The 27,570-nt window shown below is 40.2% G+C and overlaps 1 long non-coding RNA gene across 6 annotated transcripts in view; it reads right to left on the reverse strand.

The window, feature by feature from the left end:
- LOC140534628 (uncharacterized) overlaps positions 1-27,570 on the reverse strand; it is a 153,471-nt gene that overhangs the window by 109,552 nt on the left and 16,349 nt on the right. The window contains exons 3-6 of one of the 6 annotated variants that reach the window (XR_011977399.1): positions 26,960-27,014; positions 25,111-25,170; positions 15,804-22,327; positions 184-704 (exon numbers count right to left, since the gene is read on the reverse strand). This is a non-coding gene — a long non-coding RNA (uncharacterized lncRNA). Of the gene's footprint in view, positions 1-183; positions 705-15,803; positions 27,015-27,570 lie in introns of all 6 variants that reach the window. The other 5 variants (XR_011977396.1, XR_011977398.1, XR_011977397.1 and 2 more) reach the window with 5 other exon arrangements.

Consider the following 27,570-nt stretch of genomic DNA (forward strand, 5'->3'; position numbering starts at 1 on the left):
AGTAACTGGGAAGATCTTGGTGGTCTGAGAGGCTGCCCGTCCATTGGTCTGACGCAAAAGGAGAAAGTGGGACATACCTGCCATCTGGTGTCCCCATTGGGGAAGTGCAACAGCTTTTGGAGAGAAAATTTCCCAACATTTTGTAATGAGGATATAAGAGAGAAGTAGGCATGGAGTGGCTACCTGTGCCTCTGTGTGGACTGATGCCCTCTTGCACTGTTCCCAGTGGCTGATGTTCTCTCCCTCTTGAAGTTGCTGGATAACTGTGAAAGATTTCAGAACTCCAGGAGATGCAGTAACAAAGCAGGGCTCTGGTGATGAAGTCTGCTGCCTACCTCTTGCCAGGGAGGCTGATGGGATCAAAATACAGAATGAGATAAACACTTTTGGACATGACCAGTGAAGGAATTTTCTTCAAAGAACTATGAATACTTATCATGAGGGTTTTCTTTTTTTCTTCTGTTGACGGTGTTGTGCATTTGTTGGAATAACGAGTACCTGAATAGGCCAAGGTCTCCCATTGCATCTTGAGCCTTCTCCAGTCAGTTTGCTGGTCAGTGGATCCAGATGGCTCAGGAGGGGAAAGTGAGGCTGGTGACCGTGCACTGCCCTCCCTCATTCAAAAGAAAGTCAAGTGCAAGTCATGTCATCATTTCTCTGATGTCATGGTCTTCTTCGAAAATGAAGGATGAACACAGACAGACCTGTGCATTTGTTGGAATAGAAAAGAGAAAAAAAGTATTTTAATTAGAAAGAAAATAAAAAATAAATTAATAACAAATAAATAAAAAATTAAAAATTTTAAAGAAACTATTTGATATGATTGACTTATTTGTGTGTGGAGGGAATATCTCATCCCTTCCGGTACAATATGAGCCTCTTGAGGGCAGGTTCTGTCTCATTTTTGACTTTGTATCCTCAGCAGCTGGAATAGTGTCCTGCCCACAGTTGGCTCTTCTTAAATGAAGATGGAATTGAATTGGCCCTAAAGCAAATTTTCATGTGTGGGTCTCTTAGTGCCCTACATTCTATGTCTCCCAGCTGATACTTGAATATGTTCAGAGGAGGACTGCTGAAAGTATAGGATGTCTTCATTGCAACCCCTAAGATTGGCCTTAACATATAGAGATTAGGTACTCTTCTACTGGTATTTGAAGGAGGAAAGCATGGTACCATGGAAAAAAGCAAAGGCTTTGAGAGTCAGAGGATAGGGGTTCAAATTGTACCTCTCTATGACCTGCTACCTGTGTGTTAATGGTAAGTAATTTTATCTCTCTTTGTCTGTATCCTCATCTGTAAAAAGAAGTGGTTGGATTAGATGATCTCTGAAGTTCCCTGAAAGAAGACCTAGATGCTTCTACAAGAATTACAGGTTAGAGACAACAGAAGAAACTATTATTTAGAGAAGCAGTGTGGCTGAACTTAGAGTCACAGGTCTTGAATTCAAATTCTGACCATGACCACTTAATACTGAGGCCTTGAATAACTTTCTTCATCTTTCTGGGACCCAGGTTCCTGATCTGTAAAGCAAGAGGGTTCAATTCAATGAACTCCATGGTTCTTCACAGTTCTAGATCTAGGATCCTATGATCAGAGTGACACGTGACCAGATGAGCTCCATGGGTCCTCCTAGTTCTAGATCAAGAATCTTATAATCAGAGTGACACATGACTAGATGAACTCAATGGTTCCTTCCAGTTTTAGGCCTAGAATCCTATGACCAGAATGATACATGACTAGATGAACTCTATGGTTCCTCCCAGTTCTAGATCTAGGATCCTTTGATCATAGTGATACATGGCCAGATGAACTCTATGGTTCCTACAAGTTCTAGATCAAGAATCTAGAAATCACAGCGACACATGACCAGATGAACTCTATGAATCTTTTCAGTTCTAGGATCCCATGACTGGAGGGATACATACCATGAAAAGAAGTCCTGTAGCAATAATGTTAAATAGTAGTGTATTGATAAGCCATGAGAACTGTGGGTTTTTATGGAGTAGATAGTATTTTATATAGGACTTCATTTTTCTGTAGAAAGAATCCCAAAGAATAGGGAGAAATTACCTTTTCTCCAACTGTTCTGGAAAGCAATTTGGAATTCTGCTAGCAAAGTAAGAAATATACCCATGCTCCTTGACCCAGAGATTCTGCTACTAGGCATATACCATGAGGAGACCAGAGACGAGGAAGAAACAAAACTTTTATACTAGCACTTTTTATAATGGCAAAGAACTGAAAACCAAGTAGATACTCACTGACTAGGGAATGGCTAAACAAATTGTGGTACTGTATATTATAATGAATGTAATTACAATATGTAGTTTATTAAATAAATAAATAATAAACTACATATTGTAATATAATAAATGAATATGAAGACTACAGAGAAGTAGGGAAATCCCTGTATGAACTGACACAGAATGAAATAGAACCAAGAAAACACATTCTTTCTCTCTCTCTCTTTCACACACATACTCTTCCTCTCTCCTTCCTTCTTCCCTCCCTCCCTATTCCTCTATTGTTTTTCCTCTTACCCCATCTCTTTCTCCATCTCTGATCCTCTCTTTCTCCTCCCTACCTCTCCTCCTCCTCTCTTGTCTACCCTTTCCACATATATATATATGTATACATCTATTCATCCATCCATCCATCCATCCATCCAGTCACTGACCTACCCATCCACCCATCCACCCATCCATCCATCCATCCATCCATCCATCCATCCATCCATCCATCCATCCATCCATCTATCCATTCATTCATTTGTTTATCTTCACACATATGACATGACATAAATGGAAAGCACAACAATTTTAAAAAACCCAAACTGTGCAATTATAATTGTCAACATTGGCCCTGCAGAGGAGAGAAGAAAATTGCTGCCCTTCCTCAGGGTATGGAGCATTGCATATGTTACACAATTTAATTGGTGTGTTGGTTAGTTTTCTTGAAGCACTTTAAAAAATCCTCTTTACTGATCACTTGTTTTTATATCACAATTTCTCTCAGCATTCCTGCCCCTACTCCCCCTTTTTTTTCATCAGGCTTTGATACATAGGCTGGTCCTTTGGTGAGAGGATACTTTCGGAAATGAAGGAGATATAAAAACAGTAGATATGAATAAAATTTCAATTTTCTTGTTCTGCTTTTAAGACAGAGCAGAAAGTTTCAGATTAGAACACTCCTCTGAGAAATATGAACATTAGTTGAGTGTCTCAATTTTAATACTCAACAAAAGATGCATCATGGCATGGTGATATTCTCAAGATATCCTCATTCCAGGATAAGTCTAATTTCTCCACCCATTTGGCATCCATGATCACATTTCCTTTCTTTCTCCAGAATCCTGGTCTGGAAATGTCCTGTCTCTCAAATATCTTGAGTCTCTCCTTTACCTGGAATCCCTTCTCTTTTGCCTATAAATAAGCCCAAGTCCTTAAAAAAATCACCTCCTCATGACCCATTTATCCACTGCTGCTATTGTATAATCTCTCTCTACTGGAGTATTGGGCCAATAACATCACATCTAGGCACATTCCCTAAGACATGAGAGACAGAGGAAAAGGGCCCATATACACAAACATATTTATAGCAGTACTTTTTGTTGTAACAAAAGAACTGGAATCAACAGGGCTGCATCAATCAGGGAACAGCTGAATAAACTGTGTTACATGAGTGTGATGCAGTATTGTAGCACCATAAGAAATGAAGGAAGGGCAATGTAGAAGGGGGGTAGATTTGGGGGGGATGCAAAAAAAAGAAAATAATATCAATGAAATGTTTTAAAAGAACATAGTAGAGCACAAAATTGAGGACAGAGATAAGCAGTGCAATGTTGCAACTCATGTTAAATTTAATTACAATTAATTTACATTTAATGTACACAAAAATCCAACTGTGTATAATAGAAGTTCATCTAGAATCTTTTCTGTTCTCTGTATGCTAGAATGATGTTTTAAAAGTTCATAATGACAAATACGCTTCTTAAAAATAATTTAAGAAGGTGATTAGATTTGCAGGCAAATCTGGATTCACTTTTATAAGCTGACACAAGACTGTTGTGATGGTAATACATACACATAAAGTGGTTTCTATACACATTATGAAGTGGTTTATTTTTGTGCATGTACATTCACAAAAGAAACAATTGTCTACATTGGAGATGCTGATGACATTGTTGGTGGAGAATGAGGAGAATAATATATACAATAGAATTAGGCCAACCATTCTGGAAAATAACTTGGAATTAGATTAAAGAAATAACTTAGCTGTCTAGCCTTTAGATCCTTTGACCCAGAGAACCCATTGTTGGGTATATATGTCAAAGACAGGAAGAAAGATCCCATATACATTAAAATATTCATAGCCTTATATAGCAAAGAACTGGAAACAAAAAGGGAAGGGAAGAGAAAGGAGAGGAAAGAAAGGAAAAGGAAAGGAAAGCAAATAGATTCCACTGATTAGATAATGGCTAGATAAAATATCAACAATGAATACCACAGAATATCACTGTCATGAGGAACTAGAAATATGAATAGTTCAGAGAAGCATGGGAAGATGTGAAAGAACAAATTCAGTGACTGAAGCAGAGTCAGGAAAACAAGATAAAAGCAATAAAAAACACAATGATACATAATATACGTAGCAATTCAAATGGGTGGAACGATACAATGAAGTTGAACACTGTAATTATGACCAAGCTTGTCCTGGAAGAACAGAGAAAACATATTTCCCTGTAGTCATAGAATAGGTGGGACTATGGGGTCAGAACATTGATGGCGGACTTGGGTGAATTTAGGGTTTGTTTTTCTTTTACACTTTGTTGCAAGGGAAGGTTTGCTGGGTGAGTGAAGGATAGGGATGTATTTGGAAATGAACCTTTAGTTTTTAAAGGATAGTGGATACATCTACTTCTTCAGTGCCTGTGATTTTTTTGATGTCGATCAGTCAGTCAATACTTATCAATTACCAGACACTATTCTAAGCTCTCACAATCCAGCTTCTGCCCTCACCATATTCCTGAAACTGCTCTAAGGTCATTAATGATCTTTGGGTAGACAAATTCAATCATCTTTCTTCTTTCTGCCTACCTCTCCAGTCTTATTTATGACTCTCTATGCACTCTCCATTTCAGTCAAACTGGCCATTACTGGTCATTACCATTTCTCCCCTAGTAGGGCTGCACACCACACCTGCATCTCTTCCCTGCCCTTGCATCTTATGATCCCTTTATTTCCTTTAGACATACCTCAGGTGCCTCCTCCTCCATGATTCCTTTCTTGATTGTCCTTTTCTCCTCTCCTTGTCAGGGCTTTCTCCCTCTTGAAGCTATTTTGTAGAAACTTATCTGTGCTCAGGTTGTATAGAACATGTCCTCCTTGAGGATAGGACTTGTTTTATTTTATCTTTCTACCCCCTTTGCCTAGAACATCATAGCGCATACGATAGGTGTTCAATTAATGTTTATTGAATTGTACTGACCTTAATTAAGATTGATACTGTTGACTAGACCCTCCTGTTGAACACCCTGTCTTCCCAAGGTAGTTGAGTGGTTAAAACACCAACCCTGGAGTCAGGAGGACCTGAGTTCAAATGTGACTTCAAACACTTATTAGTTGGGTGACCTTGGGCAAATCAGTTAACACCCCAATTGCCTTAAAAAAATACTACCTTTTCTCTTGGTTTCAGAGACATCACATTCCCCTGGTTTTCTTCTTAGCTCTCAAGTTACTCCTTTACTGTTTACTCTGGGATAGCTAGATGGTACAGTAGAGGTAGGGAGATCTGAGTTCAAATCCTACCTCAGACACTTAATAACTGTGAAACCTTTGGCACTGAACCTCTCTTTGCCTCAGTTTCCTTACCTGTAAAATGGAGATGAATAATAGCATCACAGGGTTGTTGTGAGGGTTAAATGAGATAATATATGTAACTGACTTTGCAAGCCATAATACACATGATAAATAATAGTGATTATTGCTTCTCATCCTTTTTATGACCCTCTAGAGCTGGAGGGAACCTTAGGAACCATCTAGTCTAATTCCTTAATTTTACAGATAGGGAAACTGAGGCATGGAGTGGTGAAATCATTCGCCCAAGATCACACAGGTAAAATAGGATCATAGATCGAAAGCCAGAAGGGACTTCAGAGGCCAATCCAGTCTGTATTTCTCATTTTACAGATGAGGAAACTGAGACCCAGGGAGACAAAATTACTTGCCCAAAGTTACACAGACAGTAATGTTCAGAGACAGGATCTGAACCCAGGTCTTTTGATTCCTTGGTCTTCTCTGAACTCTGCATACTCTCCCTTTGCAACATCATTTGCTCCCATAACTTCAACTACTATCTCTGTGAAGCTACTTTTCACATCCCTATTCTGAGTGCTTGAGCCTCTTCTGGCCAGTAGTCTACAAAGATACCTTTGCTCCACAGGCATCTCAAGCTAACATGACCCAGATTCAGCTTATCCCTTTCTCTTCCAAACCTAGCATCCTCCTCCTGGCATCTCTATTGTACCATTGTCCACCCACCTACTCTACTGATTTGTATACTCAAGGTTATCTCAGCAGCTTAGACTTAGCCTGTTCCCTCTCCCTCACCTTCTGCTTCTAATGCTTGTTGTTTAATCTTTTCAGTCATGTTTGACTCTTTATGACCCCTTTTGGGGTTTTCTATGTAAAGATGTTGCATTGGTTTGCTCATTTTACAGATGAGGAAACTGAGGCAAACAGGGTGAAGTGACTTGCCCAGGGTCACACAGCTAGTAAGTGTCTGAGGCCAGGTTTGAACTCATGAAGATGAGTCTTGCCGACTCCAGACCTGGCACTTTGTGCACTATGGGACATCACTTGACTGTCTCATCCAACATGTTAGGTACAAATCCTGCCTCTGATACTTACTACATTGGGGATCTCTGGCAAATAACGTAATCAATCGAAGCCTTTTTTCCTCATCTGTAAAGTCAGAATTGAGTTATGTGGCCTTAGAGGTCCCTTCCATATCATCTGTCTATGATCCTGCATCCATCCTCTCTACTTTCTTCAAAATGTCACCACCAATGAGGTGACTCTTCACACCCATTCATTGGGTCTATTTCAATAACCTTTGACTCCCCCAGCCCCTTTAACCTTCTCTCTAATTCATCTTTTAGGCTGATAGCAGAAGAGCCAGAAAGATGAAGTCTAATGCCTGCTATAAATGGTAGGGAATCCTTTGAATCCCTGAACATACTTATCATGTCTCCCTTCCAGGCTTCATGTCCTAAGGTCTTTCAAATGGTCCTCTTTGGACATGTACCCAAGACTCTTCACCATACTCTTTGCTGGACAACCTTTCTCACTGTCTTCCTCAAACTGCAGCACCAGAGCTGAACACAATGCGCAGATGTCTGTGGAGGGCAAGGTGCCTGAGGGCCCTCAGAAATTAGGTGACTTGTCCAAAGTTCTACAGTCAATTTGTATCAAAGACAGGACTTGAACCCAGGTTTTTCTGCCTCCAAGACCCCTTGTCTCTCGTAATACTGTGGATTACACTATCTTTGGTCATGTTATATCTTCCTACTGAACTAGAAGCTCCTAGAAAGGGAGAGACTGTTCCAGGCACTTTCTTGGTCTACAAAGACAAGAACAAAAAAGCTGACCTTCAATTATTTCAGGGGCTTTCCCATAAATTGGACTTGTTTGCCAAAGTCTCAGAGAGCAGAGTTAAGACAGACAGGAAGGAGAAAAACAGATTTTGGAAAGGGGGGCAGAGCCAAGATGGCAGAGGAGAAAGATGGACATACTCTAACTCTTCTCCCACAGCCCATAAAATACCTGTAAAAAATGACTCTAAACAAATTCTAGTGCAGCAGAAGCCACAAAATGACAGAGTGAAAGAGATTTCCAGCCCAAGGTAGCCTGAAAGGCCGACAGGAAAAGGATATCACACAGAATGAGGAGCAGAGCACAGCCCATGGAGCCCAGCCCAGCCTTGGCCTTGTGGCACATCAGGGACAGGACCAGAACAGGCCTCTGGGGTGGAATTCTCAGCAGCAAAAGCGATTCTCAGATCCTTCTACCCACAAATGCCCAAGACACTTCAAAGGTCAGTGAAAAAGCTTTTCTCCTGGGTGAGAAGGGAGCAAGGACCTCCCCTAGCCCTGGCCCCAGGCAGCATTGGCAGAGGCAGTGGCAGCAGCATCATCATCCATTTTTGGAGCCCTCTGTCTAAAGCCCCTGGGGGAATTGAGGGGATGATCTGGATCTCAGTCCTGAGTGGCAGTCTGGGGTGAGGAAGAGTGCTGGCTGGCATGGTGGAACTGGTGGAAACTCTAGAAAGGGAATTCTACTTGCAGATCCTAGGCAGAAAAGCTTTGATAGCTCCCAAACAAGAGTGCAGGCTGGGAAAGGAATAAACTCCTCTGCCTTGATTGAGCCACCCTGGAGGAACTGAGAACCGAGAACTTATACCCTCATCGACAAATAACTCATAAGTCAAGTAACTGACTGGGAAAATGCCCAAGAAAGGGAAAAAAATAAGCCTATAGAAGGTTACTTTCTTGGTGAACAGGTATTTTCTTCCATCCTTTCAGATAAGAAAGAACAATGCTTACCATCAGAGGCCTCCAAAATAAATATGCAATGGTCTCAGGTCATGGAAGAGCTCAAAGGATTTTGAAAATCAAATAAGAGAGGTGGAGGAAAAATTGAGGAGAGAAATGAGAGAGATGCAAGAAAATCATGAAAAATGAGTCAACACCTTGCTAAAGGAGACCCAAAAAAAATGCTGAAGACAATAACACCTTTAATAATAGGCTTACTCAATTGGCAAGAGAGGTCCAAAAAGCCAATGAGGAGAAGAATGCTTTAAAAAGCAGAATTAGCTAAATGGAAAAGGAGGTTCAAAAGCTCACTGAAGAAAATAGTTCTTTAAAAATGAGAATGGAGCAGATGGAAGTTAATGACTTTATGAGAAACCAAGAAATTACAAAACAAAACCAAAAGAATGAAAAAAATAGAAGACAGTGTGAAATATCTCATTGGAAAAACAACTGACCTGGAAAATACATGCAGGAAAGACAATTTAAAAATTATGGGATTACCTGAAAGTCATGACCAAAAAAAGAGTCTAGACATCATCTTTCATGAAATTATCAAGGAAAACTGCCCTGAGATTCTAGAACCAGAGGGCAAAATAAATATTGAAAGAATCCACTGATCAACTCCTGAAAGAGATCCAAAAAGAGAAATTCCTAGGAATATTTTAGCCAAATTTCAGAGTGCCCTGGTCAAGGAGAAAATACTGCAAGCAGCTAGAAAGAAACAATTCAAGTATTGTGGAAATACAATCAGGATAACATAGTATCTGGCAGCTTCTACATTAAGGGATCAAAGGACTTAGAATATGATATTCCAGAAATCAAAGGAAATGGGATTAAAACCAAGAATTACCTACTTACCAGAACTGAGTATAATACTTCAGGGGAAAAAATGGTCATTCAATGATATAGATGACTTTCAAGCATTCTTGATGAAAAGACCAGAACTGAATAGAAAATTTGACTTTCAAACACAAGAATCAAGAGAAGCATGAAAAGGTGAACAGCAATGAGAAATCATAAGGGACTTACTAAAGTTGAACTGTTTACATTCCTACATGGAAAGATCATATTTGTAACTCTTGAGACTTTTCTCAGTATTTGAATAGTTGGAGGGATTACACACACACACACACACACACACACACACACACACACACAGAGCACAGGGTGAGTTGAATAAGAAAGGATGATATCCAAAATAAATAAAATTAAGGGATGAGAGAGGAATATGTTGGGAGGAGAAAGGGAGAAATGGAATGGGGCAAATCATCACACATGAAAAAAGCAAGAAAAAGCTTTTTCAATGGAGGAGAAAAGGGAGGAGATGAGAGGGAAAAAGTGAAGCTTACTCTCCTCACATTTGGCTTAAGGAGGGAATAACATGCTCATTCAATTTGTTATGAAAACCTATCTTACACTACAGGAAAATAGGGGAGAAGGGGACAAGTGGGGTGGATGGTAAAAGGGAGGGCAAATGGGAGGAGGGAGTAATTAGAAGTAAACACTTTTGGGGAGGGACAAGGTCAAAAGAGAGAATGGAATAAATAGGGGGCAGGATAGGATGGAGGGAAATATAGTTAGTCTTACACTACATTACTACCATGGAAGTCTTTTACAAAACTACCCACATATAGCCTATATTGAATTGTTTGCTTTCTCAGTGGGGAGGGAGGAAGGGAGAAAAGTTGAAATTCAAAGTATTAGAAACGAATGTTGAGAATCATTTTTACATACAACTGGGAAATAAGAAATACAGGCAATGGGCTATGAAAATCTATCTTGTCCTATGAGAAAAGAGACAAGATAAGGATATGGGAAGGGAGGAGTATGATAGAAGGGAGGGCATATTGAGGGAGGGGGTAACCAGAATGCAAGGTGTTATGGGGTGGGGGGAGGGGAGAGATGGGGAGAAAATTTGGAACTCAAACTTTTGTGCAAATGAATGTCGAAAACTAAAAATAAATAAGCATTAAAAAAAGAAAGAAACCTCAAAATGAAAACTCCCAGAAAAAAAAAAAACACTGGATTTTGGCACATGAGGCAAAATATGCCATATGGTACTTTGGGGGGCATTCAGAGCCAGCAGCTACAAATTCCTGTTCCAGTAGAAGAGCATTAATTCTAAGGTAAGAGAACCTGGGTTCAAATCCCTCATCTGATTCCTATTACCTGGGTGACCTTGGAGAAGTTATTTAAACTTTTGGGCCTCAGTTTCTTGATCTGTAAAATGGGAGACTTGGACTAAATGGTCTCTGAAGTCCCTTCTGGCTCTAAATCTATGATCCTAAATCCTAGGTTCAAATGTTGCTTTTGATCTTATTTTAGTCACTTGCCATCTCTGGGCCTCACTTTCCTTATCTGTAAAATGAGTGAGGTTGTACTAGATGTTCCTCAAAGTCCTTTCCTATTCTGTATCCATGATCCTAAGGCACATTTCCTCTCCTTTGCAATTTTGTCGTGGCCTGGTCCTGCCAGAAAGTCACAAGAAAACTAGAGCCTTCCCCTAAAAGAAACTGGTAGGAGAAGAGGAGACAGAAGGGAGGGTTTATGTCTGAGGAAGGTTTTTCTTTTTTCTCAGAAATACAGGAAGGTCAAGAGAAGGGGGGATGATAGAAGGGAGGAGGTATTCAGAATGCAGGCTGTCTTGGAGTGAGAGGTGGGGAGAGATGAGGAAAAAAATTTGGAACTCAAAATCTCATGGAAGTGAATGTTGAAAGCTAAAAACAAACCAATTAATGAAAAAAAAAAGACTACCCCCCCCCCCCAAAAGAGAAAGAAATAGAGGAAAATATCTGCATTTCAGACACAGGGTCCAATTCAATGTAGCTAACCACAAGTGGTAGCATAGGCCTTGACTGTGTCAGGGACGTAGCCTCCAGCCCCATCTCAAGAACAAAAGCAAACATTTAAAAATGAAAAACCAACAGGTGTCTGGTATGTCAACAGGAAGAGGCTTCTTTGTGACCTTAGATACATCATTTCCTGTCTTTGGCCTTTGGCATCCTTCTCCTGTTAAGTAAGTCAGATGGCCCCCAAAGCCAGGGATTCTTAAACCTTTTTTTTTTTTCTTATGTCATGCATCCCGTTGGGCATTTGGTAAAATCCAGGGACCCATCCCCAGAATCATGTTTTTAAACAACTTATGGAAATGCTCAATTTTTTATTAGAGGTTAGCAAAATAAGGAATGGAATTTCTTTCCCACTCAAATTCACTGACTCCCTGAAATCAATCCATGGACCTCAGGATCAGACTATCCTTAAGTATTCCTTGAGTTCTAGCATTTGGTATTTCTATTCTTTTTCTCATTTTGCTAAAGATGAAACTGATTTCTAGAGCAGTAAAGTGACTTTTTTTTTGAGTAGACTTACATAAGATTCTCAGAACCTTCTTTGGGTCTCAGTGTCCACTTGGGTAAAATAAGAAATTTGGAGATAACTTTCAGGGTCTCTTCCAGCTAGGTGACATAGTGGATAAAGTCTTGGGCCTGGAGTCTGAAAGACTTGAATTCAAATACAGACTTAGACATTTCTAGCTGATTAGTGTAACTTTGGGCAAGTCCCTTACCCTGTTTGCCTCAGTTTCCTCAATTGTAAAATGGGCTTAATAATAGCACCTAACTCCTGGGTACCTGTGAGGATCAAATGAGATATTATTTTGAACCTTAGCATAAGATTTGGCACACAGTAGGTGCCTAATAAATGGTTGATCTTGAAGGTTGATACCCTTCTAGTTGGTATAGTCTGAATCTTTCTGGGTTTTTGCTTTCACATCTGCAAAAGGAGAAGATTGGGCTATATTATCTCATAGGTTTTTTTTTTCTAACTCTACCATCCTGGGACTCAATGAGAGCCCTTGGGAGATAACTTGAGACAGAAAATATGCTTTCCCCAGATGCCTTGTTTCCTCCCCAATTCCTGAAATTGTCGTCATTGGAGAGTTTCAATGAGAATTTCCAGCATTGGCCACCAGAGGGAGACAGTGGTCATATAAGAAATGGAAAACTCCCAGACCTGGTTCAGAATTTGCTAGGGTAACTTTGGGACTTAGTCCAAGGACTGAGGAAAAGAAGAAACTCTGAATCTTATATGGCAAGGTGTCCTATAAAAGGAAGGCAGGGGGCCTGAGGTGGTCAGAAGGACATGGCTGGGTTCTGTCAATGATCTTGGCTTGATTCATTCCACTTTGGGTCTCGGTTGTCCCAGGACCAATACTCTTTCTCCCCCCTTTCCTGTCCCTTGCAACTACCTCATCAGGAAAAGCAGTGGGTGGGGTATTGGTCCTAATTAGTGTCAAAGCACCTAATTATTAGAGGATAACAGTTATACTTTGCATTTATAGAAGTATTACACAAACTATCTCACCTGATTCTTATGATAAATGTGGGAGGTAGATACTGTTATTATCCCCATTTTACAGATGGAGAAACACCTGACCAGTGTCACAGAACTAGTAAGTATCTGAGGCTGAATTTGAACTCAGACCCTCCTGACTCAAGATCCAGCACTTTATCCATTGTGCCACCTGATTGCCCATCTCCATCACATGTCCCAAGCTCTAGGTACAAGTATTGAGAATTTTATGTGCTACATAGGAAAGTTTGTTGTTCCAAAGGCTAAAGTTAGCTCAGTTGAATGGGTAGGCATAATTCTTAAAGTCTCATGTATTCTGCTGACTGACTTACATCAAATATCTCTGATATCCAAAATATGTATTTATATACATACATATGTATACATACACATATTCACACATATACATATGTATATATCTGGGTTAGCTCACTATATATGACCAAAAGTCATTTCCCAATAAGTAAATGGCCAAAAGACAGGAAAAAAACATAGTCTTCAAAAGACTCATCCGTTATTAATATATCACCTGAAAGATGGCTGAAAACCATTCATCACAAGAGAAATGAAACTCTAAATAAATTCTGAGGTTTTACATCATCCCCAGAAACTTTCCCTAAAGGACAGATATATTAATGCTCTGTTGGTGAAGCTGTGAGTTATTCCGTAGATTCTGGAAAACAATTTGGAATCATGTTAAGAAAGGACTAAGATTTCCATAGTTTTTGATCCAGAGAACCCAATAAGTAAATTAATTGACAGGCTTTTACTAAGGCTTCACTATGTGCCAAGAACTGTGCTGGGGGTGATGTGGAGGCATGAAAACAAAGGCAGAATAGGTCCTGCCTTCAAGGTTCTTACATTCTGAGAGGGGAAACACACACACACGTGCATACACATACATGTATACGATACATATATGTATATACATACATGTGTGAATACATACGTGCATACATATACAGAAATTACTTACCAAGCAGATACTGGGCAACATTGGAGGGAAAGAGACTAGCATCTAAGAGTAGGGTTGGGGGAGAGAATCAGGAAAGACTTCCCGCATGAGCCACCCCACTGCTGGGCATATACCCCCAAGAAAGTCATGGATAAAAAGAAAGTCCCCCACAGGCACCAAAATATTAAAAGCAGCATTTTTGGTTATAGCAAAGAACCGGAAACCAATAAAGCCATAGAATGTTACTGTGTCCCTAAGAGACAATCAATATTTAGAGCTCTGTCTCTGATGCCTACCACCTCTAGGTAAAGCACTAAGCCTTTCTGGTCCTCAGTTTGCCCATCTGTAGAATGAAGGGGTTGGGTCATATGGTTTTTAAAGTTCCTTCCAGCTCGAAACAATGCTCTTAAGAATTCAGAGAAGACTGGGAAGTCCTTCTTGACCAATCTCTCCCCACTCTGTGACCCTTCCTAATTGTTCGTGCCCTCCCTCTCAAAAAACTCTCTTATATTTAGTTTGTATGTAGTTTTGTTTTTCCTTATGTAAGTACATGTTGTCTCACCTATTACAATATAAACATCCTCAAGGGAAGGGATGGTGTAATTTGCCTTTGTATCCCCAGGGCCTGGCAGACAGTAGGTGCTTAATAAATGCTGAATGATTGATTCATTGATATGAACAGATACAGAGTAAAGTAAGCAAACTAAGAAAGCAAGGATTGCCACAATGTAAATGAAATGAACCAAAATATAAAACTGAGTCCTGTGGAATTATAACAAACCCCTTTTCTCTATTCTTTGTAGAAGTAGGGGACTGCATATATTGTTGGACTCCATTGAGGTGTTCAATTTTGCTGAACCATTTCCCCCCTTGTTATAAGGTCTGCTTCACTGGGGAAGAAAAAGGGAGGGATATGTTAGAAAGTAAAGGTGATATAAAAACAAAAGGATTTAATAAAAATCTTAATTTTAAAAAAAATTTGAGGTTTGGGTTAATTGATCTCCAAGATTCTTACTAACTCTTATGAGATTATTCATTCAATATTTCTTAATTAGCACCTACTAAGCACCACACGAGGGCAGTAGAAATATAAAGACAATCAAGAAGCAATCAAAATGCTTACGTTCTATTGTGGGGAACCAACAAGCATACAGAAAATGAAAAACAAAATATGTATCAAGTAGATCCAAAGTAACTGCCAGTAAAATTAACTCCTGAGGGAGGCACTAGTGGGGATGGGCATGTCACTTTCCTATAGAAAATGACAACTGAGCAGAGCTTTGAAGGAAGCTAGGGATTCAACGACTCAGAAAAGAGGAAGGAAGACCTCTTCGGCATGTGAGACCACAGCTGGTGCAAAGGTGTGGAAGTGGGAGATCATGTGCAGTGTGATCAGTTGGTTTGGCCAGAACTGGGAAATGTGGAGGCTGAGCTACATAACTTTGGAGGATGCTTCCAGGTCTAAATCTTCAGTCTCTTGAATATAGAATTCTCTCCACTTGATTCCCCCAAATGTCCTCCTTCTACACAAATTTTTTTTTTTTTTGGTATTAAAAGTCATGGATAATAAAGGATGTCCTCTTTCTCCACTAGTGAGTAGAGCTTGAGTTATTCAGAACTGCTATTTTATATGAGGAAAAAATTTATAAATTCATAGCCATAGCATATCTTCTATCCTGGGATAGATTCATGACCACAGGCAACAAAGGACTCTGTTGAAGGCTGAAGGTCAAACACAGAAACTGATGGATGAAATGGCCAAGGGAAGAGAGACTTCCCTTCTTTGGAAAGGTCAAACAGAGGCAACTATTGAAAGAGGGCTTGGTTCCCACATCAGAGGATCTGTCTCTCTCTCTCTTCCCCAAGTCTCTTTCAGAAGGACTACCCCTCACCCCATCAAAGGCTCACCGTGGTCTCTGAAGAGTTCCTATTGGCTCACATGGTCTCTTCTCAGTAGAGGCTCTTCTCTGGGCTTCATCCTCAGGAACAAAGGGGCATAGAACCTATGGGAGGGTTGGAGTTTCCAGATAGAGATGCTTCAGCCTTTTGAACTGGGAATATTGAGACCTAGCCAGCTTGAGTCTCAATCTCTTTGGAGGGTCATGAATTCTATACCCCTGCCCCTTATCAAGTTTAAAAATTACCACCACCTTTTATTTTTTTATAGGACTAAATAATATGTGTAGAAAAGTAGTACAGTGGAAAGGATACTGGATTTAGAGTCAAATCATGACCCTAGTTACCTATGGGATGCTGGGCTTGTCCCCTCATTTTTCTGGGCTCTTGTTTCCTCATTTGTAAAAAAAAGAATGGATTAGATTGTTTTCAAATTTTATTGATGGGCTTAGATGATGGTCAACCTTTCTATGATCAATTTAGGGAACACCCTTGATCTTTGAGAACTACATCCTTCTATAACTTAGAAGATAAGCTTTCTGAGAGTAGGAATTGTTTTTCTTTTTCTTTTTTTGGTTCCTTGCATGATTAGCTAGCATAGTGCAAGGTACTGAGTAAGCAGATAGTAAATGCTTACTTAGTGAATGGATGACAAAGAAGGATCACAGATTTCAAGCTAGAGGGAAGTCAGAAGTCACCTGACCGACTGTCTCATGTTCATACATGAGGAAACTGAGACCCAAGTTGGTAAAAACAATTTTCCTCAATTTTCACAGTATTCAGTAGTAGAGCTGAAATTGAGAAGGGATTGGTCTGGAGCTGGTGATAAAGACATTTTGGAAAGGCAATAAAGTAACTTCAGAAATTTGTGATTTTTAGAATGCTTCTTTGCATTAATTTCATATGTCAGGTGATTTTCTGCCTCTTCTTTGAGGTTCTGCTCTTATGAATTATGTTGAATCTCATTTTCTCCACATGCTGTTAATGGTGCTGATTGATAGTCTTTGGACTTGTATGTATGGACTTGGAATATATACTGGGACTCAGGTTTTAGGGAGAGAAGGTTCAGTCTGACTTCTGTCCTGGGGTCAGTCTCTCTTTCAATACTGAAGTAAAGGCTTGTTCTTCATAAGTTTGGCCTTAGGGATTTATTTCCTTAACAATTTTGGTGTCAGAAGTCAGATAACAAAAGGCCAAGGACTCCTAAGGGGTAGGATCCAGATAAACACAATCCTCTCTGTTTCCACATAGTTCCCTGGCTTAAACTTTCCTGTGGCTGCTGACCATTAGACTCATCTAACTTATGTAATCAGGAGAGACCTGAGAGGCCAGGCTCCAACACTTCCTAGGAGGGTGAAGACTGTGAGTCAGTGCCCTTGAGATGCTTGTAGTGTGATGGATTAGTGGATTTGCCAAACTTCATGGGAATCTGTCCAGAACAGCTGGAATCAGTCCAGAACAACTGCAACCTGTCAAGATCAACTGGAATCATCTCTCTAGATCAAACAGAATTTGTTGAGATAAACCAGAATCTGTTAAGAACAACTGGAATCTGTCAAAATCAATCAAAATCTGTCAAGTTCAACTAGAATTGACCAAGAACCAGCAGAATTTGTCTAGAAGAGCTTGCCGGTGCTAAGGTTTTTATCTCTGTTTATTTGTGAGGGGCACATGGAAAATTTCTAAGATTTAATAATACAAGAAATTAGTTCCAAAACTTCCTGTTCACCCTTTCCAAATTTTCAATATGCTAATTATGGATCCTGTCCTGCATGATTTCTGAAATGTATTGTTTTGGGGTTTGTTTTTGTTTTTTACTTTTATTTTTTGTTTTTACTTAAGATAACCAACTGGAGTTTTCTTCAGAACGGAGGTGGTTAACCTAAGCTCCGTGGGGTTCATGGATAGATTTCAAGGGGTCCAGAAATTTGAATGAACAAAAATTGCATCTTCATTTTCATTAATCTCTGCTGGAGATTTAGCATTTTTTTCAATTACTTAAAAAGTGTTATTCTGAGAAGAATGAGAAGAATATTATCCTTTACCAGAATGTCAGAGGGGTGCTTGGCACAAAGACACTTAAGAACCTTTGCTTTAGAAGGATCCTTTAATCATGAAATTCTCAGACACTGTTACGAATGACTCCTTTCTTTATCAGATGAGGGTACAGATTCTGTGGAAAGCAGAGTCAGAAAAGCAGTGGCTACAAAGCCTCCAGAACAAAAAGGCAAAGTGAAGGCTGCAACTGGAAAAATTAAAGCTGGAAATGGAACAAATGTCCATCTCTCATCCTCCCCTGCACACCTATCTTTACCACCTTATTCTCCCATGTTGGCTCTGTCTAAGATAGACCCTTTGAACCTTGGGTCCACTTTGAACTTTGGGTCCCCAACAACTTCAGCTCTTCTGGCAGTTACCCAACAAGACTCTGGTGAGAATTCTTTACCATAGTTCAGACTCCAAAGCATCCATTTAAAGTGAACCTGACTGCTGAATAATCCGGAATTGAGAAGTAGTCAAACGTAATTATGATTCCTGAGTACCTCTTCAAAACCAGTTTTAAGAAAGCAAGCTAACCTCTTAGAGACGAAAACTGTAAGGTGCTCCGTGTAATACACTGGATGTGAAAATATCTCCAACATTTAAATACCTCTCTACTAACATTTCAGTCCTCAAAGGATGGTGTGCCTTTGTTCCATGCCCTCTGGTCATCTCCTGTCATTATCCCCTGGTCCAATACGTTTCCTAAATTATGTGAAAATCCAGGTGAAAGTAAAAATAAATTGGAGATTTTTTTTTCATTTTTCTTGTCAACTTGGACTAATGTTAAGCAAATCACATTTGCCATCCAATGAGTAAAGGACTTTGTGCAATCTACCAATTGCCCCAAATCCTCCAGGATGCCCACCTTCTTGAAGCAATTCTTAGCGTTTGTCCTCCATATACTGAGGTGAACCAAACTGCAGTCAGTAAATAGAAACCTGAGGAAAGCCCTTCTGATGATTTTAACAGACCGTTCAAAGATTTCCAGATTTATCCTGTCCCTCCAGACATAGAAAATGCATTTAAAGCCCGTGTTATTCCAGATATTGGTCAACTGATTGGAAAAGATTATTTCTCAAAGAAGGAGAAAATGCAGTTATGTGCTGGTAAACTAAACCTACTGAAGACATTATTGTCAGAGCAGACCACCAAGACAAACAAGTGGCTGAAAGTCTGTTACTCAGAGTAACCTAATGGTAGGACAAATCCAGAATGAGGAAATCTTCTTGAACTCTCCTAGTCTTCAAAACTCATCTTTCCCACTGAATAATTGATACCATTATTATTGGAAACAAATGATCCATTGGAAATCTGAATATAACTCATCCCAAAATCCAAGATTCCAACAACTATGGAAAGTGGGGCACTCATATAACCCAATAGCTCCCCTCCCAGCACCCACCCCCAAACCATGAATTCCTGTTGCCTTGGCTGAAATTCTTTTTAATTGATGCTGGGACGACCCAAGTCACTATTATCCCCCATTGATTGCCACAATATTTCTTTGACTTCTGATTTGATCAGTGGGTATTGAGGGACAGCCTCATTAGATTTTTTTTCTCATTCAGTTACTATGCAAATGGTCCCCTAAGACTGAGTGTGTCTTCTTTCCCTCTGAGAATCTTGGTTTCAATTTAATGGGAAGGGACCTGCTCTGTAAATTAAATGCCGTCAGTATTTTTAATTCTGAAAGAGTTCATCTGAAATTGCCTCATTCTAATATCCCTTACATAGCTCATGTTATTTCTGAGAGGCAACAACAGATCCTCAATACAGAGGAACTTCATTGGCATTAATTAGAGACAGCTAATTGACACAGGGGAATGTTGGACTTGGAGTGAGGAAGACCTGAGTTCAAATCCCACCTCAGATGCTTTCTAGGTGTGTGACTCTGGGCAAGTCACTTAATCTCTCTCATTCTCAGTTTCCCCATCTGCAAAATGGGTAATGATAAGCACCTCTCTCACAGGGTTGATGTGAAGATCAAAAGAGATAAGTAAAGTGCTTTGAAGTCTATATAAATGTTAACAGTTATTAATTAATGACCCAGTCCTCTGAGGAACCCCTTGGAGGAGGTGGCTATTTATTTTAGCACTTCCCTGGAAATCTCTTGCCACGTGTGGGGTCTCAACACCCTGCTTTGGGTGAGACCAATGTTCTGATCACCTTTTAGGGTAACTACTCAGGGACTCTTCTATCCCTGCCATCCTTCTTCCTTTCCCTACCATTTCCTGCTCCAGGATGCTGCCCCTGGGGTAAAAAAGTCTAAAAAAGAGAAGGAGCTATGATCCAGGATGGAATGACTCTGTCCAATGACTTCCTTTATAATTCTCCTAATAGTTGTGCCACCTTTACTGGTGGCTGCTTCACTCTATTGTCAGCAGCAGAATTCTGGGAAACCTGAACTGAAAGGCTACCTGGCCATTCTCCCATGTTCAAATAGACTTTGCTGACTTGTCTTCAAGGGCATTGCTCTTGAAGAGTGTTGCACTGCTTTAACTAAATTAGTCAGTTTTATCATCTCTAAATAAAGAAGACTCACTTACGCTAGAAAGGTCTGCTCATGACCTCTAGCCAGCCACTGGGATGGCAGTTTCACATGCAAATTCACTATTGAATCACCAGATTGGTGTGAGCTACAAAGACGACTTGCCTCATTCACCTGGGCTGTGATCTTCCTGACTCTTCTTCACAACTGGCATTTTGAAATGGAAATTCTAAACCTTAGATCATAAAACCAAATTATCTAGCTCTCTGAGGGAGAAAGCTTCAGAAGTGTATCCAAAAACACGAGAGCCCTCCGAGAATGTTAAGCTGGGAGGGGTCCTCAAGTTCTTTTGTGCTAAGGACCCCCTCTAGAAGTCAGCTTGGTGAAGTCTATGGAGCCCTTCTCAGAATCATGTTCTGAAATGTATAAAATACACAGAATTACGAAGGAAACCAATCATATTGACATAAAGATGTCATTTTCCCCATTCAAGTTCAAGGATGCCCTGAAATGTATCCACAGATCCCTTAGGGTTTAGTGGTTCCCTGGTTAAGAATCCCAAGACTAGAGTAGTTGGGAAATTATCTTACAGAGTCACAGAGCTCCTCATGCCCTCTGCCAAAGAAGAGGAGAGTATCTCTATGACAATTTGGCAATTTGTTAAAAGGATGACTTGAGAGGTTTACTTATAAAGTCTAGAAATATAGGGTGAATTGTTTAATGATTGGTTATCATGGAATCTATAGAAATGATGTGAAGGATAAACTGTAGAGCAAACGTCAGGGTTTCTTGCTGGCCTATCTACTTGTTGCTGAGTGCTGAAAAATAGGGCAGTTTAATGAAGCATTAGACCATCTTCACACCCTCACATAATAATGATAATAATAACAGATAATATTTCTATAATGCTTTAAGGTTTACAAAACACTTAATGAATATTTCATTCTATCCTTCTGACAACCTTGGGAGATATTATCTACATTTTACAGATGATGAAACTGAGGCAGAGATTAAGAAACTTGCCCAGAGTATCAGAGCTAGTAATTATGTGAGGCTGGATTTGAACTCAGGTTTTCCCAATTCCAGATCTAGCACTCTCTCTATTGTACCAGCTAGTTAAGCATGGCAAGTTTGTAAGTTGCTTCTATGTGTAAAGGTTTCACTTTCCACTTCAAGTCCTCAAGGGGAGAGATAGTTCTGCATATAGCCTGCTAAAGAAGGGATCTCACCAGAGACCTCAGACCTTAAGTATCACTATTGTACTTTGGATCCACAGACCCCAGCTCAAAAGACTTTTGTGCCCTAAGGACTCTTGTAAGAACGTCTTCCAGGTCAAATATAATTAATGCCTCTTCTGCTTTGAGTGAAATATCAGGTATTCACTTTCTGTGTAAACTCCTAGCATCTGATTATTTTATTAATTTCTAATGATGGATTATGATTATTATTTTATATTAGAATGTTTAATTAGAAATAAGGGAGGGAAAGTTGCAAGTTTTTTTAAAGCCTCCTTTTAAGTTTAATGGACACACTGGATGAATATTATCAATTATCATTAATTGTGAGCTTACTGGCATGATTTTAAATTTGAGAGATGACTATATCATCTCATCCTCTTCAACTGTAGCCAGTGGAACTTGTTGTCTGATATGAAACCTCTTGGCACCATAACTTTAACTTGATGTTATTCTAAGTAGGGTATCCAGATAAAATTGTTTGAAATATCATTAAGCCATTAGTTTACCATTAAAAGGAAAAATGCTGCCACAAGGATTACTGTCTATGTATCCCCAAATAGTATAGCCAGTCAGATGTATGTCCATTTCAGGGACCTTACAAAGGTTATGGTAGGAGCTTCCTGACTCAGTTTCCCCATTGTGATAAATTGCTTCTGAAAGGGAAAGTTTCTCACCTGTTGGATTATGGGCTTGGCTATGATATCCTTTGAATAACGTGGACTTCTGCTGTATGAGCTGGCCATTCCAAAGGTATTTATGACAATTACCTGAAATCAAAAAGAGCTGAGATAATTTTGTCCTCTTAGAGCTAAAATAGGCCAGTCTGTGGTTTTCAAGCATAGATGTGATAGGCCACTTTTAATGCTGTTTTAACCATATCCCTCTTCTTCCTCTGTCAGCAAAGTCCCCTGAGCAAAGCAGGTAGATTGGCCATCTTTTACAGTCAATTGTGCTGTTACAATCACCAGATAGCCCTGAACCTGCAGCGCTAAGGGTTGAGGGACAAAGGACTCCACTGTTCTCCATGTAGCTTGCTAGAAATTCTTCACCTGGCAGATCAATTTTTCAGACTGCCATCTCCTTGCTCTTTGGTTTAGAGCCCTTGATTCTAGGTCAGGAAGATCTAAGCTTGAAACCTACCTTACATATTGCTAGCTGCGTGACTCTGGACAAGTCACATTACCTCTCAGCCTGAGTTACCTCATCTGCAAAATGGGCATGCTAATGGAGCACTTGGCAAGTCTTCAATCTCTCTAAAAACACAGCAGTTGCTATGGTTTTCCTATCTCACTGCTCTGCAGGAACACTTTCATCCTCTTAAAACCTGAGGCTAGAATTATGATGTTGCAAATATTTAAAAAATACCCACAATAAGGAGAAAAATGAATTTGAACACTCCCATCTATTCACTGTGTAAGGTGTGTGAGTATATGTTTGTGTCATCCATGTACATTACATGTGTCCACATGGGTCTGTCTAGATCAGGCTCACAAGGAGGCATAATTATCTCTAGAATCTTCTCTGCCCACCTTTCTTCTAGGTAGACTTTGATTACTACCAGAAGGAAAGGATGAATTTGGAACTCCAAAGCTATTCTATTCTCCTCAGAGAAGTAGGGTACCAGGCTGTAATCATACCTACCTGCACCCTAATATTGTAATTTCAGGGCAGGAGTTGGTAAACTTCACTCCCTTCTTTTATTCAGTTCTAAGAGTGGGTTTTATGTTTCTAAATACATTTTTCTTTATATTTAAAAATAATTGTTAGCTTAAAAGTAAAAAAAGAGGAGTGGGCTGTGGTTGGTAAACCACCAGAGGGTGGAAATAATTGTTAGGTTCCAGCTGCACTACTGATCTGCATCACTTAATAGAGAAGGAGCTCTCCAGGGTATCTATCCAAGGCTTAACTCTCTTCCCAACCAAATGCCAGTTGCATAAAGACCACGTAAAACAAATAGGAAATAAACCCATTTAGCCAAGCTGATAGCAAACAGAAATCAGAGAAGGTATACAGATGAGACTATATCAGACAAACACAGAGTGAAAGAACTCTCCCACTGGGAGTGAGGTATCTCAGTTCAACCAAGAAAGAGAGTCCCGTATCTCACCCAATGTGAAATTCCCTGAAGTTGGGGATATGGTCAAGGTGTAGGTTTCTCTACCTCTTGGCTTCTTCCCAGAGCCTTTCTTTCCCTCTGGGGACCTCTCTTTGAAGTGAATCTGGAACTGAGTATCTTCTCTCTCTTGAAACTGGAAGCCAGAAGACCAACATCTCTCAACCTCTGCCCCTCATGAAGGCATGGAACATTGAGTTAATCAATATCCATCAGTGAGGAGAGTTTTATACCAATGGTCTTTGAGCCTCTGGCTATAAACCTTTTAAGGACCTCTCAACCCCATTCTCTCTTTCTTCCCCAAAGGGGAAAATTGATGCAGAAACTTAAAAAAATTGTTCTCAATTTTAATTGAGTAGAAAACTCACCTTGAAGAGTCAGTAAAATGATTTTAAGAATTGGGAATGTTATTTGAAACTTGGGACGTTTCTTTGTTTCCCCTCCAGGTTATGCTTCTCAGCATGGGGGTCCATTGCGTGAGGGAATTAACTGTGCCCCCCTGCCCTTTTTTCTTGGTTATATCTGGTTTTTCTCTATAAACTGTTAAAGGTGTTGATGGATGATCTTTGTTCTCTTGGAATGTATTAAAAAAACAACCTCTCTGTGACTCTTAGTCTTTGGGGAGAGAATGTCCATTCTGAATTCTGGCCTGGGGTCTCTCTTCCCAGCAATATTACAATAAAGGTTTGTTCTTGATAAATCTGGCCTTAGGGATTTATTTCCTTAACAAAGGGAACTCAGAAGCCCAACTTCATAGTCCAGTCTCTTCATTTTATAGATGGAGAAACTGAGGCCGAGAGAAGGGAAATGTCTTATCTAAAGTCAAAAAGGTCATAGGGATCATAGTTCTAGAGGTGGAAGGGACCTCAGAGGCCATCTAAGCCAAGTTTCATTTTACAGATGGGGAAACTGAGTCATAGAAGAGCTTTAGGGATTTGCTCAAAGTCAAAGGGGTTAGAGTTCTACAGTTGTAAGGGGCTTTAGAGGCCATCTAATCTTATTTTCTATATGGAAACCCTTTCATTCTGCATATGGGAAAACTAAGACACAGAGAGAGAGAGATTCATCAAAGTGATAGAAGTCATGGGGATCATGGACCTAGAAGCTTGGTCCATCATCCTCATTTCATGAAGAAACTGAGACAAATGTAATGGTTTAAGATGACATTGGTAGTGTCAGAATTTGGAAAATCCAAGACCCCTTCACCTGTTTTCTGGGTATAGGCTGTTTCTCCAGGAGAAACCAAAGCTCTAGCTGTAATTAGGAATTTCTGAGTGTGGCTTGAGAGGCAGGAAACCAACTCTCACATGTATTTGAATCTTCTAGGCACCCATGGGAGGTGCTAGTTAGAAGAGGCCAGGTTGGAATCTGCTCATAGGGAACACAGTAACCTGATGCTTCTCCTACCTCCACCCTCCTTCCCCTAAGCCCAGGTACCTGTGTTCTCTTCAGCCTCTGGTTAAGTGGGAGGTGTCCAGAATGGTGGAAGCAAAGTCCCTAGATGAAAGATATCAATCAACAAGTATTATATTAAGTACCAACAGAGTGTAGGGCAGTGTAAGAGGCACTGGAAACAAAGGGACAAAAAGTAGTCATAGTTCTGACTTCCACAGACCTTGGCATACCTGACCCCCCTCTATCACTCTCCAGAGGTGAGACAAGCATCTGCTTTCTCAATGCCTCCGGGGCCAATCTGACGACTCTTAACACACCAAGTCAGTGAGCATGTGCTGTTCTGCGTTGCTAAAGGGAGTTATACAAGCCAGCAAACTCATAAGTTGGGTCAAAAAAAAAAAAGTCGCTTGCTTGGGTCAAAGCCCTATTTGCCGCACCTTGCTTATAGCTCTTCTGGGATTTGAACCCTGGTTTCATATGTGATTCCCATAATACCACATGGTCTTCAAACTGAAGTCTTCTGACTTCAAATCCAGAACTCTTTAGGGAGTAATGTATGGATTTGAGTGTTTAGTTGATAGGTCTTATGGGTCTATGTCTAAGAATCCTGCCTCTTTCCTAGAGGATGATAGTCCTGGAACAACCCAACACATAAAGGGCACTGGACAAAGGACTCCTGAGGGTTTTTTGAAATTGTGTGATAAAAGCAAAAGAACCTTGGAACCACCCTGGGCTGTGATTGGGAAGCTTTCATCCTATCTTGCCAGATTCAGGCCTCTCAGGATTTGAAGAATCTGAGTGTGTGTGTGTGTGTGTGTGTGTGTGTGTGTGTGTGTGTGTGTGTGTGTATGTGTGTGTGTATGTGTGTGTGTGTTGCATTTATCATGGAGAGGAACAAAACCCAGGGCAGCACATGATTGCTATTTTCAGAGGAAAGAGCATAGCTTTTAGAGTCAAAGGATGTGGGTTCAAACAGTGACTCTGCCTCTTAATAGTTATATGACCTTAGATGAGTTCCTTCACCTCTATGGGCCTCAGTTTCTTCATCTGTAAAATGTCAGATTGCATTTGATTTAATTACTTCCCAAGTCTCTGCCAGCTCCACATTTATGATTCTCTTGACAGTGATGAGGTGCAGTGAGTAGAATATTTGACCAGGAGTTAGGAAGACTCCAGTTCAATCCTACCCCAGACTCTTAGTAGCTGTGTGACCCTGGGTAAGTCATTTGACCTTTCTAAACCTCAGTTTCCCCATTTGTAAAATAGGAATAATCTCATAGGGTTGTGGTGAGGATGAAGTAAGGTATTTGTAACGCACTTAGCAAACCTTAAAATGCTCTACAAATGCTAGCTAACATAAGGATTGTGACTATTACTGATACTCTGAAGCACTTTGAGACCCCACAGGCCTCTTTCCATACACCCAAGGTAAAGAAGGAAGCATCAACACCATCACCTCTATTTTGCAGGAGAGAAAACTGAGGCTTGGAGAAGTGAGATGGCTCATCCATGCTCCAGTCAGTAAATATCAGAGATGGAATTTGAAGGTTTCTAGACTCCAAGTCCAGCAGGATATTTTATGACACTGTATTGTCTGTCAATGCATCCCATTGTCCCGCTACCCTTGCAGAAGTGTTGTTTAGAGTTTTTACTATACACAGCTATTTCCACAACCTCTTTCTTACAAATGGAATTTACCAAATTCACACCTGTCTTGGCACTGGGATAGAGGCAGCTGGGGGCACAATGGATAGAGCAGCCCTGAAGCAGGAAAGCCTGAGTTCATATCCAGCCCCAGATACTTACTGGATGTGGGGTCTTGGACAAGTCACTTGACCCCTGTTTACCTCAGTTTCTTCGTCTGAAAAATAGGGATAATAACAGTACTTACCTCCTAGGTGTGTTGTGAGGATCAGATGAGGTAATGCATGTAAAACATTCAATATCTAAAGATAAAATATAAAAACATTCACTATATAAATGACTATTGATTATAATGATTACCGATCACTCATCTCAACATCTCAGCTTCCTCATCTATAGCATGAGGATAATGACAACTGCATTACCTAAGTTCTAAGTCCATTAGAAAGAAAGAATTTTATAAACCTTGAAGTCCCTCTTTAATGAGTTGTTGTTGGTATTTTTGTTTCTATGGTTCCATCAGCATAGAGAGCTGCAGGAGAAGAATAACCTCTACTAGGGCAGGTCAGTACATGCCCTGCAAGTGATAGTCTTAGAGAGCTCTCCGGAGCATTGAATGGTGAAGTCAGATAAAGGGGGGAAAGATGGGAAAAGATGAGTAGGGGGAGGAGGAAGAGAGAAAAATGGGAGAGAGAGAGGGTAGAAAGAGAGGGAAAGGGAAAGAGGTGAGAGATGAGATAGAAAGGAGAGAATAAGAAAGGGAAGAGAGAGGGTGGGGAAGAGAGGGAGGAGGAAGAGAGGAGACAGAAGGGGAGGAGGGAGAGAGAAGAGAAGAGGAGAAAAGAGAAAGAGATAAAT

Source organism: Notamacropus eugenii, chromosome 3 (assembly GCF_028372415.1).
Source record: "Notamacropus eugenii isolate mMacEug1 chromosome 3, mMacEug1.pri_v2, whole genome shotgun sequence".
Classification (NCBI taxonomy): Eukaryota; Metazoa; Chordata; class Mammalia; order Diprotodontia; family Macropodidae; genus Notamacropus; species Notamacropus eugenii.